The 14,525-nt window shown below is 47.0% G+C and overlaps 1 protein-coding gene across 2 annotated transcripts in view; it reads left to right on the top strand.

The window, feature by feature from the left end:
* The window catches only part of Vps20 (vacuolar protein sorting 20), a 66,546-nt gene that overhangs the window by 662 nt on the left and 51,359 nt on the right, over positions 1 to 14,525 (top strand). The gene's annotated exons all lie outside the window — the stretch shown is intronic.

Raw genomic sequence — 14,525 nt, 5'->3', positions numbered from 1 at the left:
GCTAAGGAAGCGAATATTCAGGCCATCTGCGCTGACGGCACTTCGCTTTATTTGCAGACTAGCGCACCGCTGTAGTCAAACACGACTGTGCGTAATATAAAATCCTAAAAAGACACCGCCGCGCTTGACGGGGCTTCCGCTTTTGTTAGGCTGTGTAGAAGCATTGCTGACCAGAAATCCACTCTCAAGTTGTCTCAAAAACGGTGGTGGGGTATTGGCCAGGGTTTGGTGCGTGCACAAAGTGCTGGCACTTTTTCCTTGTTTATCTTGCTTGGTGCACCAACATCAGAGCCCATTGCGCGAGTCCGAAGGTCACACACGCAAATACAGACGAGCTGTCAGCTCAGCAGCCAACGCATGTCTGCAGTCTGATTGCAGTCAACGATCCAAGTGGAATGGCCATTTCTCCGCACAGTGGAAACTTTCGATGGTTTGCTCGCAAGGGTGCAGCAAAAAGTGTGGAAAGACCATAGAGTGTCCTACGAGATTGTACCGACATCCATAGGAAAGGACACTGCATTGGGAACCCTGGCCGGTAGCCAGAAGTCGCAGTCAACGGGCTCGGTGGCCACCTCACGTTATTGATAGATTACCACTGCAAAGCTAGACAAGGCCGAACAAAATGGACTACAGGTGGCACCACCACTAACTGTATTTCCTTTTCCTTATTTATAAAGGTTTGTGTTGTATCGTAGTAATGATAATTAGCAATGAAACAGTACACGTAGCATGCGGTCGAGCCGATCTGTATTCTCCTCCTTCGTCGTCTTCTCTCCCCCCATGCGCGCGAGTGCGTGCAGCGCACTTGCCACACCTCATCTTTATCACAGTTTGGTTTGGTTTATGGGGGTTTAATGTCCCAAAGCGACTCAGGCTATGAGGGACGCCGTAGTGAAGGGCTCCAGAAATTTCGACCACCTGGGCTTCCTTAACTTGCGCTGACATCGCACAGTACACGAGCCTATAGAATTTCGCCTCCATCGAAATTCGACTGCCACGGCCACGATCGAACCTGCGTCTTTCGGGTCAGCAGCCAAGCACCGTAACCACTGAGCCACCGCGGCAGCTCTTATTTATGAAGGGAAAGGAGATAGGATGCACATAAAATCCTTCACACCGATTACAGTAGCATCTGCTATATACATGTTGGCAATGCAGACAGTGAAATTGAAAATGCCGTCATGGGTAAAAAGTATAACTTCAGAACAGGTTCAGCAGTTGTAGGCGCTTAGATAAGCCTGTTTGTGCTTACCCAATTCATAAAAATAAGTAGGGCAGAAAACAGACCTCTGTACTTAGCCTTCCTGGATATAAGCAGTGTATACGATAACGTGAATAGGGAACTCCTGTGGAACCTACTAAAAGATGAAGGTGTCAGACATAGTCATGAGATAACTGATTTTGTACAGGAAATATACCAAGATAATAAAGTTGAAATTATGTGGAAAGGCATAAGAAGTGCGACAACAGTCCAGGTATGCAAAAGATTAAGGCAAGGTTGTCCTCTATCACCGCTGCTGTTCATGCTTTATATGATAAATATGGAAAGAAGGCCACTAGGAAGTAGTGTAGGTTATAGAGAGAGAAAGTTATTTAATGAAAGGAAAGGTGGAGAGGTCAGTGAGCCCTAAGCTGACCCTGCCCGGCTACTCTACATTGGGGAAGAGGGAAAGGGGAGGTAAAAGGAGAGGGAGGGTGATGATGTCATAATACAATAAATTGCTTGGAGTGGTCTGGGTTGGAGAAGACTGTATCATGTATGTAAGCCAAGTGGGAGACGCTGCTCGACGTTCTGTGTCTGTGGTGCTTCTGTGTCTGTGGTGCGTATGCTCGTAACTTGTGTGCCCTTTCCCCTCGCGGATATAAAACGAGCACAAATACACGCCACGTCGGCGTTCTTGTGCGGAACTGGTCCCGACTGTCACTCTGCCAACACAGCTAACGGTCTTAGCAGTGCTCTGAAGTCCCTGCCACAGTGTTCGTGGTGAGGAAGCAGAATGGATCCTGTGAAGCCGCCGGAGCTGCTCCACTTCACCGGTGAAATCAGTAAGCAGCGGCAACTTTTCAAGGAAAAGTTTGAACTCTTCTTGGTTGCTTCCGAGCTTGATGGCAAGCCTCGTCAGGAGGCCGCAAAGATAGCTAACTGTAGCAGGCGACGATGCATTGGAAATTTGCAACAACTTCACCTTTGGTGAGGACGAGAGCCGAGAAAGTTATGCAACTGTCATTACCAAGTTCGACAGCTACTATGCAGAGCACCTGAATGGAGTGCATGAATGCTACCTGTTCCGGCAACACGTCCAAGCTCAAAGTGAGCCAGTAGAACAGTTTGTCAGAGAACTCAGGAAGATGTCTCGATCCTGCAGCTTTGGCACTATGGCAGCGTCGTTCATACGTGATCAAATAGTTTTTGAAACAAATAATGATAAAGTAAGGCACAAGTTGCTGCGGGATAACAAGCTGACCTTGGCTCAAGCGGAAGAAATCTGCAGGGCTGTGGAAATGACAGCCGCACAAAACGAAATATGGTCTCAAGAGCACAGACAGATTGATGCCGTCAAAAAGCAACAGCATTGGAAGAGCATATTGGAAGCACAAGCATATTGGAAGCGCGTGACCGTGATTGGATAGTCCGAGCGAAAGTAGCGGACATGACGCTAGCCCTCAAAGTGGACACAGGAATGCACGCCAACCTGCTGCCATTTTCCATCTACAAAAAGCTACAGCCGCGGATGCCCTTGACTAGAGCAACTCTATCCTACGGGCTTACAACGGAGGCGTCATCAATCATCCCGGCGTCATGACTGCCAATCTGCCTGTCAGAAGCGAGGAGGCAGAGACCAATTTCTTCGTCGTGAAGAAGGACCGACAGGCTATACTTAGATTGCAAGGGAGCGAAATGCTTGAACTGTTGCCACGCACTGTAAACTACGTGGGAATGAGCAGCAGTTACGAAGTGGAGGATCTGGAAAGGACCGAGATGCCCTGCTCGCAAAACTCAAGGATCATGAAGTAAGGCTCATGCAAAATGAACAGCATGCCAGGTGTTTCAACATAGAAATCAAAGGTGTACCAACGGAGCCAATAAAAAACCAGTTGCAGAAGAATGGCGAGTCGGGCGAGTTGGATGTAGTTCATCTAGTTGCGAGACAGCGCTTGTTTTGTCCCCTTTTCTGTGTCCTTCATCCGTTTGCGCTGAATTTTACCGCCAATAAAAAACACCCTGGATATAACCAGAAAACTTGTAGGTGCACTTGATGTACCTTTCGAGGATTCTGATGTTGAAGTTTGCCACCGGGTTAGCACAAGCGGTAACGCTGATAGCCCTAATATTGTGGTGCAGTTCACACACAGGGCCAAGCGCGACTTTTTTCTAGAGAAAGCAAGAAAAAAACAGCTGACAACAGAAGATGTACAGTTAGAGTTGGAGCACAGCACTCCGATTTTCATCGATGAACACTTATCTCCTCTCATGAAACGCCTATTTGGAGCGGTCAACAGCAAAAAGAAAGAACTCGGCTGGAAATATGCCTGGTATCGTAATGGCAAGATTTTCGCCCGGAAATCAGAAGGCAGCTCCATTGTCCCCATTTGCCATCTTGATGATTTGCAGGAAATGACGCAGGAACAACAGTTGTGTCCATTTTCCCTGTGGCCTCTTATTTTAAAATACGTGTTATGTGCCGTCCGAGGTAAAGCATTTTATATGAGATAAAAAACCAGCAATGGGGGAAGGGGACATTTTTTCATCAAAATGTTCGATCGCTCGCAAATAAGACAGATGAACTGACCATGTTAATACATAGTTTCGGAATACCGATTACAGTCATAATGTTAACCTGGTTAATGTTATCTTGGTTAACACCCACATCAAAATTGTTCCTGCTTTCTGGTTATCAGTCGTTCTTCTGTAGTCGGCAGGATAAGCGAGGGTGTGGTGTAGCGCTTTTGCTCAAAGATGATATTGTTGCTGAACCAGTCGAAGATTTCGCTGGTATAACTTCTGATTATGATGTTCTAACACTATAAAACCGTACAAACTTGTTCTCTGTTGTGTACAGGCCACCATCAGGCGACGCCACCCGCTTTCTTGCTTTTGTTGAAAAGCTTTTCAGTTACGCAACAGAAGAAAAAATGAATCTAGTTTTAGAAGGTGACATCAGTATAAACATGCTGTCATCTTTTCCGCTGCAAAAGGATTTGCAGACTCTAATTACAACTTGCGATTTTTCAAATACAATTTCTACAGCAACACGCGTGACTGTTGACGGCGCCTCCTTATTAGATGTGTTCATATCAAACATAAATATTCATTCATTATAGGCCGACGTTCTGTAGACTGATATCAGTGACCATCTAGGTATCATTTTACTAGTGAGTAAAATAAATCATGTGACTAAGAAAACTAAGGAACCAGTTTATGTTCAGTCAATCACGCCATCAAATCTGGAGGCTTTTCACCATGCCATTGCTCAGCAAACTTGGAATAGCGTTTATCGTGCACAAAACAGCGACTCTGCATATTCCCCTTTTATTAATATTTTTAAGCCATTATGATACACACTTTCCACGCAAACAAATGAGGCCATCTAAAGCGCGGAAACCTTGGCTGACCCGTGAGCTTCTTGACATGATTAAACAAAAACATGTTTTATATGCCAAATTTGTGAAATCTAGGGATGAAGCCTTGCTTAAGAAGTTTAAAAAATATAGAAACAGTTTAACAAATAAACATAGAGCAGCCAAAGATGCTTATTTTTTAGGAATATTTAGTGACCCTGCTAACCAACGAAGTGTTGTACTTTGGCGCAAATTGGATGCGTTGTTGCAGCCTAACTCCTACTCAGCTATTCCTGATATATTGGAACCTGATGGGCAGCAAATTTCCAGAGATGCAGTACCAAATGCATTTAATGAAGTCTTTACTCTAGCACCGCAACAGGACGTAGAACACAGCTTCACTAACTATGCTCAGTTTCTTCCAGTAAACAGGAATGGAACATCGCTTTTCCTTGCTTCAACTACCTCTCCTGAAGTTTTTTCATGTATCAAAGCTACAAGCAATAGCAACTCACTAGATGCTGACAGTATCCAGATTCGCCCTGTAAAGCATGTGCTCGATATTATAAGCCCTATTCTCATCCATGTTTATAACATAATATTGATACGTGCCACTGTGGAAGAAGAAGAAAAAGCGCCTGCACCCGTGGAGAAAGAAGATGTTGCTCTCCCGCTCGCGCACTCGGACCTCTTAGGGACTGCCACAGTTTTACGTTTCGTCTTCGGAGGTTCTCCTTCGAATTGCTCGTAACAATATTATCAACAGGTACCTTTCCTAAGAGAATGCAAATTCCCCGCGTTGTTCCCGTCTTCAAGCGCGGTGATAAAACTGCATTAAATAATTATCGGCCTATATCAATAATTCCAGTATTTCCTAAGGGCATTAAGAAAATAATGCATGTGCGATTACTCTCATTGTTTAACCATCACCATTTGATTGCAGACTTTCAACATGGTTTTAGAAAGCACCGCTCTATGGAAACAGCCCTCCTGAGCCAAAAAGAAATAATTTTAGACGCATTCAGCCGTAAACATATGGCACTAGGCATATACATAGATTTCTCTAAGGCTTTAGATTTAATTAATCATTCCACCCTTCTTAACAAATTAGAAATGTATGGTGTACGTGGAACCACCCACTCGCTCTTGACATCTTCTCTGTCCACAGGTCACAGTTCGTAGATGCCAATAACGCAGTATATTCAAGGAAGCCATTTACCACTGGTGTGCCACAAGGAAGCATTTTGTCCCAATTTTATTTTTAATTTGCATAAATGACATTGTACGCTGCACAGATAATGCTACATTTGTTTCGTATGCCGATGACACAACCATTTTTATTACAGGCAACGTGGGAACAGATATAGAAATAAACGCTAATAAGACGCTGTCTGACTTAGAACGCTGGTCCGCGATAAACTGCTTATAAATCAACCCTAAGAAAACAAAAGTAATCTTGTACACGCCTAGAGGAAAGTTGTTGACAACTAATATGAATTTGTGTCAGGGCGGTGAGCAGTTAGAGATAGTCGGTTCCGTTAATATCCTTGGGGTGCGTTTTTCAAAGCACCTTACCTGGAATGAGCATGTTGATCACCTCCAATAAAAATTGTCATCTGCCATTGGTGTCATCGCTCGTCTGCGTCGGATTCTCCCGACCAAGGTAAAAATAATGTTGTACAATGCTCTGGTGGTATCTGTCATGCAGTACTGCATCATGTGGTGGGGCACAACTGGTGTGACAAACATTCAAAAACTACATTTGCTACAAAAAAGAGCTGTGCGTTACATAGCTGATGTCCATTATACGTACTCCACAGAACCACTTTTTTCTAAATATGAAATTCTTCCTGTGTTTTGTTTTTATAATTATAGGTTGATGTTGTGCTACAAAAGTTTCGTAAAATTTGGCATTGATGATACAATTCATCTGGCAAAACTTCGAGAGAATACAAACATTCGTCAGACCTGACAAAGAAATGTGGTTCGTACCCACCCCGGGAACCTCCTATGATGAACAATCTTTATCTTATACTACCTTCGCTGTTAAACTTATTAGAGCGACAAAATTTTGATCCCTCCAGAAACTGAAACTCTCGCATGAAACGTTTTTGTCAACTTATTTATTTGCAAGACTAGACCATGCCTTTTTATTCTCCTATTTTATTTGCCACTGTTGCCTATGTGTGTTGATTGTTTGTATTACCTTTTTTTTTGTCTGATTGCTTGCTGTCTTGTTTCACTCTGTATTACCCGTTGCTTTGTGATGCTTTTTTTATTTCTTGTGTATGACTGGCCGTCATCTTGCTGTCATGCCAACTTGCAAGGGGTCGGGACCTTCTCAAGCTGTCCGAGCTATTAGTCCCGTACTCCTCCTTTTCTAAGGAAATAAAATTGATTCATTGATTGATTGATTGAAGTGGTTCAACAATTTCGACAACATTTTTCTGGGACTGGATGTATTCAGCGGCCATACCGTATGGTTCTTTGCGATGACGCTGTGCCAGTTGTCCAGACCGCCCGCCGTGTGCCCCTTTCCTTGCGGGAGCATCTGCGTGTAGAACTTGACCGCATGGTCAAAGCTGGAATTATAGCCAAGTAAGACCAGCCGACTGACTGGGTGAGTCCTCTGGTGATTGTTAGAAAAAAGGACGGTTAACTAGGATTGTGCATCGACCCGAGGAAAATTAACGACAGTCTAAAGCTGGAGCATTGCGAGATGCGGTGTTGAGAAAACATTGAATCGGAACTAGCGGGAGCATGTTTCTTCACGTGCCTTGACGTGAACTCGGGGTTTCACCAGATTGCGCTGCATGATGAAACACCAAAAACATGCACCTTCGTGACTCCTCCTGGTTGCTACCAATTCCTGAGGCTGCCCTTCGGTGTAGCATCCGCCCCAGAAGTGTTTCAGAAGATTCTCAGGGAAATCTTCGAGACACTGCCAGGAGTAAGAGTATATGTTGATATCTTCGTGTGGAGGGCCACAAGACAAGAGCACGATGAGAGGCTGCGAGCGGTGCTACAAGCAGCACAAAAAGCTGTCCTAACATTTAATGCACATAAATGCAGCATTGGCGTGCACAAGTTTTTTTCTTGGCGACGTTATTGCGGAAGACGGCATACACCCAAACCCCACCCTGGGAAGCTCGTTGCTGAGTGCCGCCACCTGCTGACAAGCAAGCAGTGCAGCGTATGCGCGGCTTTAACTATTTTACAAAATTCTTACCATCTTTGAAAGGGAACAACGCAAACACAGGACGAAGAGAGGAACATAGAACACAGGCACTGACTTACAACTGATGTTTATTCGAAAGATGCACACACATATTAAGTAGTCTCGAGGCAAGCTGTCAGCTGAGTCAACATCAGGGGCGGTGTAAAGGACCGGATAAGAGCGATAAAATCTTAAAAGATGTAAAATTTTAACAAGGAACCATGCCTGTTGGAAGGGTGACATGAGAGAATGCAAACAACAAGATGGAGGTGAAGGACGGAAAATGGGCAAGCGGTCAGGTAAAAAAGGCTAGCACTTTATGTAAAAAAGTTAAGAAGTTAAAAAGTGAGATAAAATCACTTGTTCAGATAGTCAGTCTCCTTTGACAATAGGTTGATGGATGGACTGCTGACACACGTGTCGCCCCGGCTTTGAATTAGGTAAGCTTCATGTATCTCACGTGTGCGCTTTCCGTGGTATCTTTTCAAAATCTTTGTCTTGTCCAGGGCTGGCACACAAGAGCATTTTTTGCATCGTAGGGCAAACTGGCCGATGCATCAACATTAGATTATTAGAGCATGCCAATTCCTTAGCTGATTCTAGAGGAAAGCATCTGCCTAGCCATTGCAAGATCTGCAAGCATGACGATAAAAATTGCACTCCACTTTTCGGCAGCACTAAGATTATCGGACGCGCGAGGGATAAGAAAGAATGAAGTTATCGAAGCCTTGGAAATCGTGAGATTAGGGCCTGACAAATGTGTTAGCGAGGCTTCCATACACCTGTACCAAAAGGAGTTGGAGTTTCTTGGTTTGGCGTGATGATTATGGCTTTTGTCTTTGCTGTTGGTGCGCACGCGCTTTGTTGTCGAAGGAAGGAGGCCTTGGTGCAATAAACCAGTTGTTAGTCTGCGCTTGTCTCGTGTGTTTCTTCTCTCTTGTCCTGTCCTTTTTTCGCAGTTATTCATATTTTCCATAATACTAAGGCATTCTTTAGCAACTCTTATTCCAACTGTTCCCAATCCAGGCCTTGGAACACCTCCTGTAAACAGGCCATGAATAGCATTGGAGGGACCGCGTCTTCCTTTCTTATTGAAATTTTATTGCTGACTTTATGAAGGACTATGATAGCTGTGCAATTGTTATAGATATCTTCCAGTATTTTCACATAAGACTCTTCTATAGCCTGATTCTGCAATGCCTGCATGACTGCTAAGGTTTCCACTGAGTGGAATGCTTTCTCGTAATCAATGAACGCTACATATTTGGGGTCGCCCATCACTATGGCGACCTCCAAATTTGACCGAGGTTATATAAAAAATTTGGTCCGGGCCAACCCGAAAAAGTTGTTCTCAGCTTTGACATTTGTACCATCTCATTGCTATGGTGTCGCTTGTGGAGTCACCATTTACATCACTGCGCTTCCGCACATCACATATCGGTTTAAGCTAAGTTAAACCCCAGCTAATTTTTTTTAACGAGGTTGAGTTAATACAATGCTGAAAGCTTTTTAAAATCTAAGAATATACAGTCGATTTGACATTTCCTGTAAATTTCGAAGAATATGTCGTGATAGAATTTGATAAGCTGTCGTGTGCAAGGAAAACATTTTCGGAACACATGCTGATTATTGTTGACGAAAGTAAAAAATCTAAGGTGTGTCATTATTGCTGAATAAGGAAATTATACAGGCCTACGCACCTACAAATAGTTATGATGACCAGATTCTAGAAAGCTTCTATGAGCATGTGGAATCGGCAATGAGCAAAGTCAAAATACAGTACAATCTACTGAGGGGCGACTTCAATACTAAGATAGGGACGAAGCAGCCTGGAGACCAGGCAGTAGACGACTATGGCATATGTGCTCTAGGAATAGCAGAGGGGAGTTATTAGTAGTGTCCGTAGAGAGAAATAATTTGCGGATCATGAATACCTTCTTTCGCAATGAAAAGGGGGAAAGCAGCTGGTGATGATAAGGTAACAGCAGATCTGTTGAAGGATGGAGGAGAGATTGTGCTAGAAAAACTAGCCACCCTGTATATGCAATGCCTTATGACCTCGACGTACCAGAAGCATGGAAGAACGGTAACATCATCTCAGTTCATAAGAAAGCAGACTTCAGGGCTTGAAAAATTAGACCGATCAGCTTACTGTTCGTTGCCTATAAGGTATTTACTAAGGTAATTGCTAGTAGAGTAAGGAGAACCTTAGACTTCAGGCAGGCTTTGTAAAGGGTACTTGACAATAGATCATATAGTCACCACGAAACGGTTGACGTACGCAGGGCTGGTTTACTTGTACGCGCAAGACGCTGTTGGAACGCGCAAGGCAGCAGGCAGCTCGAGAGATGAAGACGAGGAAAACACCTAGCCCCGAGATGGCTCAAGGCTTGCCAACTGCCAGGTAATACAGTTTAGCCGCGATACGGCGCCACTATAGGAGTTAGTAGTGTGGCATTACTCCCCCTCTTTGAAAGACACTGACTCAGTGTGGTGGCAATTGGAGGCAGGACAACAAGGGTAGTCGCACGTGTCTGGCATGTGGTGTAGACACGCGCGAGGGACTAGCGGGCGTGATACGGCTTCATCCGAGCGACGTGGACAACTTCGGAGGTCGGCTGTCTAGAAGAGCGAACTGTTCCTTGGGGGAGAACTTCGTGGGTAACTTGACTGAGCTGGCGAAGCACCTCATAGGGGCCAAAGTGTCTGCGTAGAAGCTTCTCAGAGCGTCCCGGCATGCGGATTGGGCTCCACACCCAGACTTGTTCGCCGGGCAGGTAAAGCACATTTCGGTGGCGGAGGTTATAGCAATGAGCGTCGTGAACTTGCTGGTGCCGGATACGCTGTCGAGCGAGTTGGCGGGCGGCCTCAGCGTAACGAACAAATTGGGCCGCACCCATAACAGAGGGGGTAGCGCTAGCTGGAAGCAGCACTGCAGTCAGCATGGTTGTGGCTTCGCGACCATGTACAAAACGAAATGGAGTGAAGCGTGTCGTTTCCTTGACCGCAGTATTATAGGCAAAGGTGACGTAAGGGAGCATGGCGTCCCAGTTCCGGTGGTCCACATCGACATGCATGGAGTCTGGTTGAGCTCTTTGGTGAGGCTGTTCGTTTGAGGGTGGTAAGCGGTTGTCTTGTGGTGATTGGTGCCACTTAGGCGCATAACCTCCTGCGAAAGGGCCGAGGCGAACGCTGTTCCCCTGTCAGTTAAAACGATGGTGGGTGCACCGTGACGAAGCAGAATGTTTTGGATAAAAAACTTCGCAATTTCGTCAGCGGTACCACGGGAAAGAGGTTTAGTCTCACAGTATCGGCTGAGGTAGTCGGTGGTGACCACAATGTAGCGGTTGCCCAGCGAGGACTCCGGAAATGGGTCGAGTAAGTCTTTGCCGACTTGATGGAAGGGAACCTGAGGCAGATTAATAGGCTGCAGTAGGCCGGCTGGCTTAGTCGGCAGCGTCTTGCGACGCTGGCACTCGCGGCAAGTTCTTACGTAATGCTTCACAACTGCAGCAACCCTGGGCCAGTAGTACTTTTGCCATATTCGTTCCAAAGTTCGACAAAAACCCAGGTGACCAGAAGATGGATCATCATGGCACGCCTGCAGGACTTTGTCGCGAAGAGCCCTAGGCACGACGAGTAGATAAACAGGTTCCGTCTGGCTGTAGTTTTTCTTTTACAGGATGCCATCGCGTAAACAGAATGATGACAGTCCGCGTGAGAAGATTCATGGGGGAGACTGAGCGCTTCCTTCCAGATACTCAATGAGGGGCCGTAGTTCACTGTCGTCTCTTTGGTGTTGAATCGGAACTGACGTGGAGATGGCGCCAAGAAAAACTGAATCGTCGTCGGGGTCAGCTCGGGGGTCCTCGATGGGAGCACGAGACAAACAGTCGGCATCACTGTGCTTCCTACCAGACTTATAGGTGATGGTGACATCGAATTCCTGAAGTCGAAGGCTCCAGCGTGCAAGCCGTCTCGAAAGATCTTTGAGGGTTCGCCAGCTAACGCAGCGAGTGATGATCACTGACGACCCTGAAAGGGTGGCCATATAAGTACGGGCGAAATTTGGTCACTGCCCACACAATAGCCAGACATTCTTTTTCGGTGGTGGAATAGTTTGCCTCAGATCGTGACAAGGTGCGGCTCGCGTATGCGATTACGCGTTCGAGACCATCCTGCCAGTGCACAAGGACCGCACCGAGGCCGATGTTGCTGGCGTCTGTATGCAGTTCAGTGGCGGCCGACTCGTTGAAGTGTTCAAGGATGGGCGTACTTTGGAGACGAGTTCGGAGGTCTTCAAAAGCCTTTTGTTGCTCCAGGCCCCAGAAGAACGGTTCGGAATCTTTCGTGAGGCGGGTGAGGGGCTCAGCGATCTGGGAGGTGTTCTGCACAAAATGCCGATAATAGGCGCAGAGACCCAGAAAGCGGCACATGCTTCACTTATCGGTGAGCACAGGAAAAGCAGCCACGACGGCTGTCTTATCGGGGTCGGGCCTAACCCCTTTAGCACTCATGATGTGGCCCAGAAACTTCAACTCTTCGAAAGCGAAGTGACACTTTTCGGGCTTCAGGGAAAGACCGGCCGACTGAATTGCTTCGAACACAGCGCGCAGGCGTCTCAGGTGCTCTTCGAACGTATCAGAGAAGGTGACGTCATCCAAGTACACGAGACAGGACTGTCATTTCAGATTGGCAAGAACGGTGTCCATCATTCGTTGGAAGGTTGCAGGAGCCGAGCACAGGCCGAATGGGAGCACCCAGAATTCGTACAGACTGTCTGGTGTAATAAAGGCGGTCTTTTCCCGGTCGTGTTCATCCACTTCGATTTGCCAATAGTCGCTGCGTAAATGTAGCGATGAGAAGTACTTGGCGTGACGCAGCCGATCCAGGAAGCCATCTGTGCACGGCAGAGGATAAACATCCTTTTTTGTGACTTTGTTTAAACGTCGGTAATCAACGCAGAACCGTAGGGTTCCATCTTTCTTTACTACTAGAACAACATGTGACGCCCATGGGCTCGTCGACGGCTGTATCACGTCGTCCTGGAGCATTTCTTGAACTTGGCGGCGAATGGCATCACGCTCCTTCGAAGAGATCCGGTAAGGCGGCTGATATAACGGCCGCTGGTTGGAGTCAACCATAATTCGGTGCTTTGTGAGCGGTGTCTGCCTAACCTTAGAGGTCGAGGCAAAGCAGTCACAGAAAGACTAGATAACGCTTTCGAGGCAGTGTTTCTGATTAGATGGGAAGTTCGAGTTCACGTCAGTCTTTATGGGAGTGGTCGGTGCCTCCACTGATGCCGATGCTTCGGACAAAGCATGCTGTCCAGTGAATTCGCTGAGTTCTTCGAAATACGCAATAACTGTTCTGCCAGGCAAACACTGAGGTTCTTAGCCAAAATTGGTTACCAAGAGTTCGGTTCAGCCATTGTTCAGCTCAACAATTCCGCGAGTAACACAGACTTGCTGACCAAGGAGCAGCGACATGTTGGTTTCAGCGATGCCGTGAGTTACGGTGATGTCGGAATCTACAGTAATGAACATGCTAGCTCTTGACGGGATTAACACGTGGTCGTCAAAGACGCCTAACTTAGTCCCGTGTGGCACGGGATCGCCGTAAACAGGGAGTTGAGTAGAAAATGACACGACCAGCTCCTGAAGGTTGATGACAGCACCGTACTCCCGAAGGAAATCCAAAGCACTTGGGCAGCACAGCAAAGCAACCAGGGAAAGTAGCACCGCGGATCTGTATTCGTGACATGCAGACGCCAATTGGCGTAACCACATGGCTGCCGGTGGTGCGGATCTGTGGTCCAGACCAAGGGGTCAGAACCTTTCTGAAGGCCGTGGCTAACCAACTGCTCATTACAGAAAAATCAGCGCCGGTATCCGCAAGTGCGGTCACATCGCGATTATCAGTGATTACTGGGATTTCAGCAGACACCAGTTGGTGACAGCACATCGTTGTCGTTGAGGCCGTCGGTTGAGGTCATTGTTGGTCGGATCGTAGCCGTGAATCGTCAGGTGGAGGCTCTTGACTTGATCCAATAGCGGCAGCCCTACCCCCGGGGGACGCCGTCTTCAGTTTTCCCGATGTGGGGACGCGTCTTTGAACTGGCTAGAAAAAGACTAGCGGCTTGGCGAAGAAAACCACCTTGGGGATGACGATCGGGACTGGCATCGCTGCGAGGTCGTTGGATGCACATTATCGGACAGATACTGCTCGATGTCAGGCGGCCGTTCTCCGTAGACGGAGCGTGGTCGAGGTGCGTCAGGTGAAAGTCCCCTTAAGCCCATTCTGGGGTAGGGGCAGTGGCGGAAGATGTGGCCGGGCTCCCTGCAGTGGTAGCAGAGCGGCCTATTGTTTGGCGTATGCCAAATGCGCGCTTTGCTCATGGTGGACCGGGTCTCCTGCGGTACGACGGGTACAGCTGCAGTTGGGTACCGCAGTGAAAACACAGGAGTGACAGGAGAAAAGGCTTGTCTCACTGGCCCAGGACGGTTTTGTAGTGCTTGACTGTATGTCGTCACATAGGGCGCCGGCTGCGGAGCTGGTGGCGACTGAACAGCTCGCCAGACTTCATCTCGGACCACGTCCGGTATGGCAGTGACGATGGCCTGTGGAACTTCTAAGCGAAGTTTCTCGAGGTCTTCGCGTGCCAGGCTCCTCATAAGCTCTCGAAGCTCCTCAGTGGGTAGCGACGTGGGCGTACAGTGGTGAGCGGCTGCTACACTAGCCTGACGAT

The sequence above is a fragment of the Amblyomma americanum genome, chromosome 8, assembly GCF_052857255.1.
Source record: "Amblyomma americanum isolate KBUSLIRL-KWMA chromosome 8, ASM5285725v1, whole genome shotgun sequence".
Lineage (NCBI taxonomy): Eukaryota > Metazoa > Arthropoda > Arachnida > Ixodida > Ixodidae > Amblyomma > Amblyomma americanum.
Note: the sequence above shows the minus strand (reverse complement) of the source record. Positions and strands in the feature narration are given on the sequence as shown.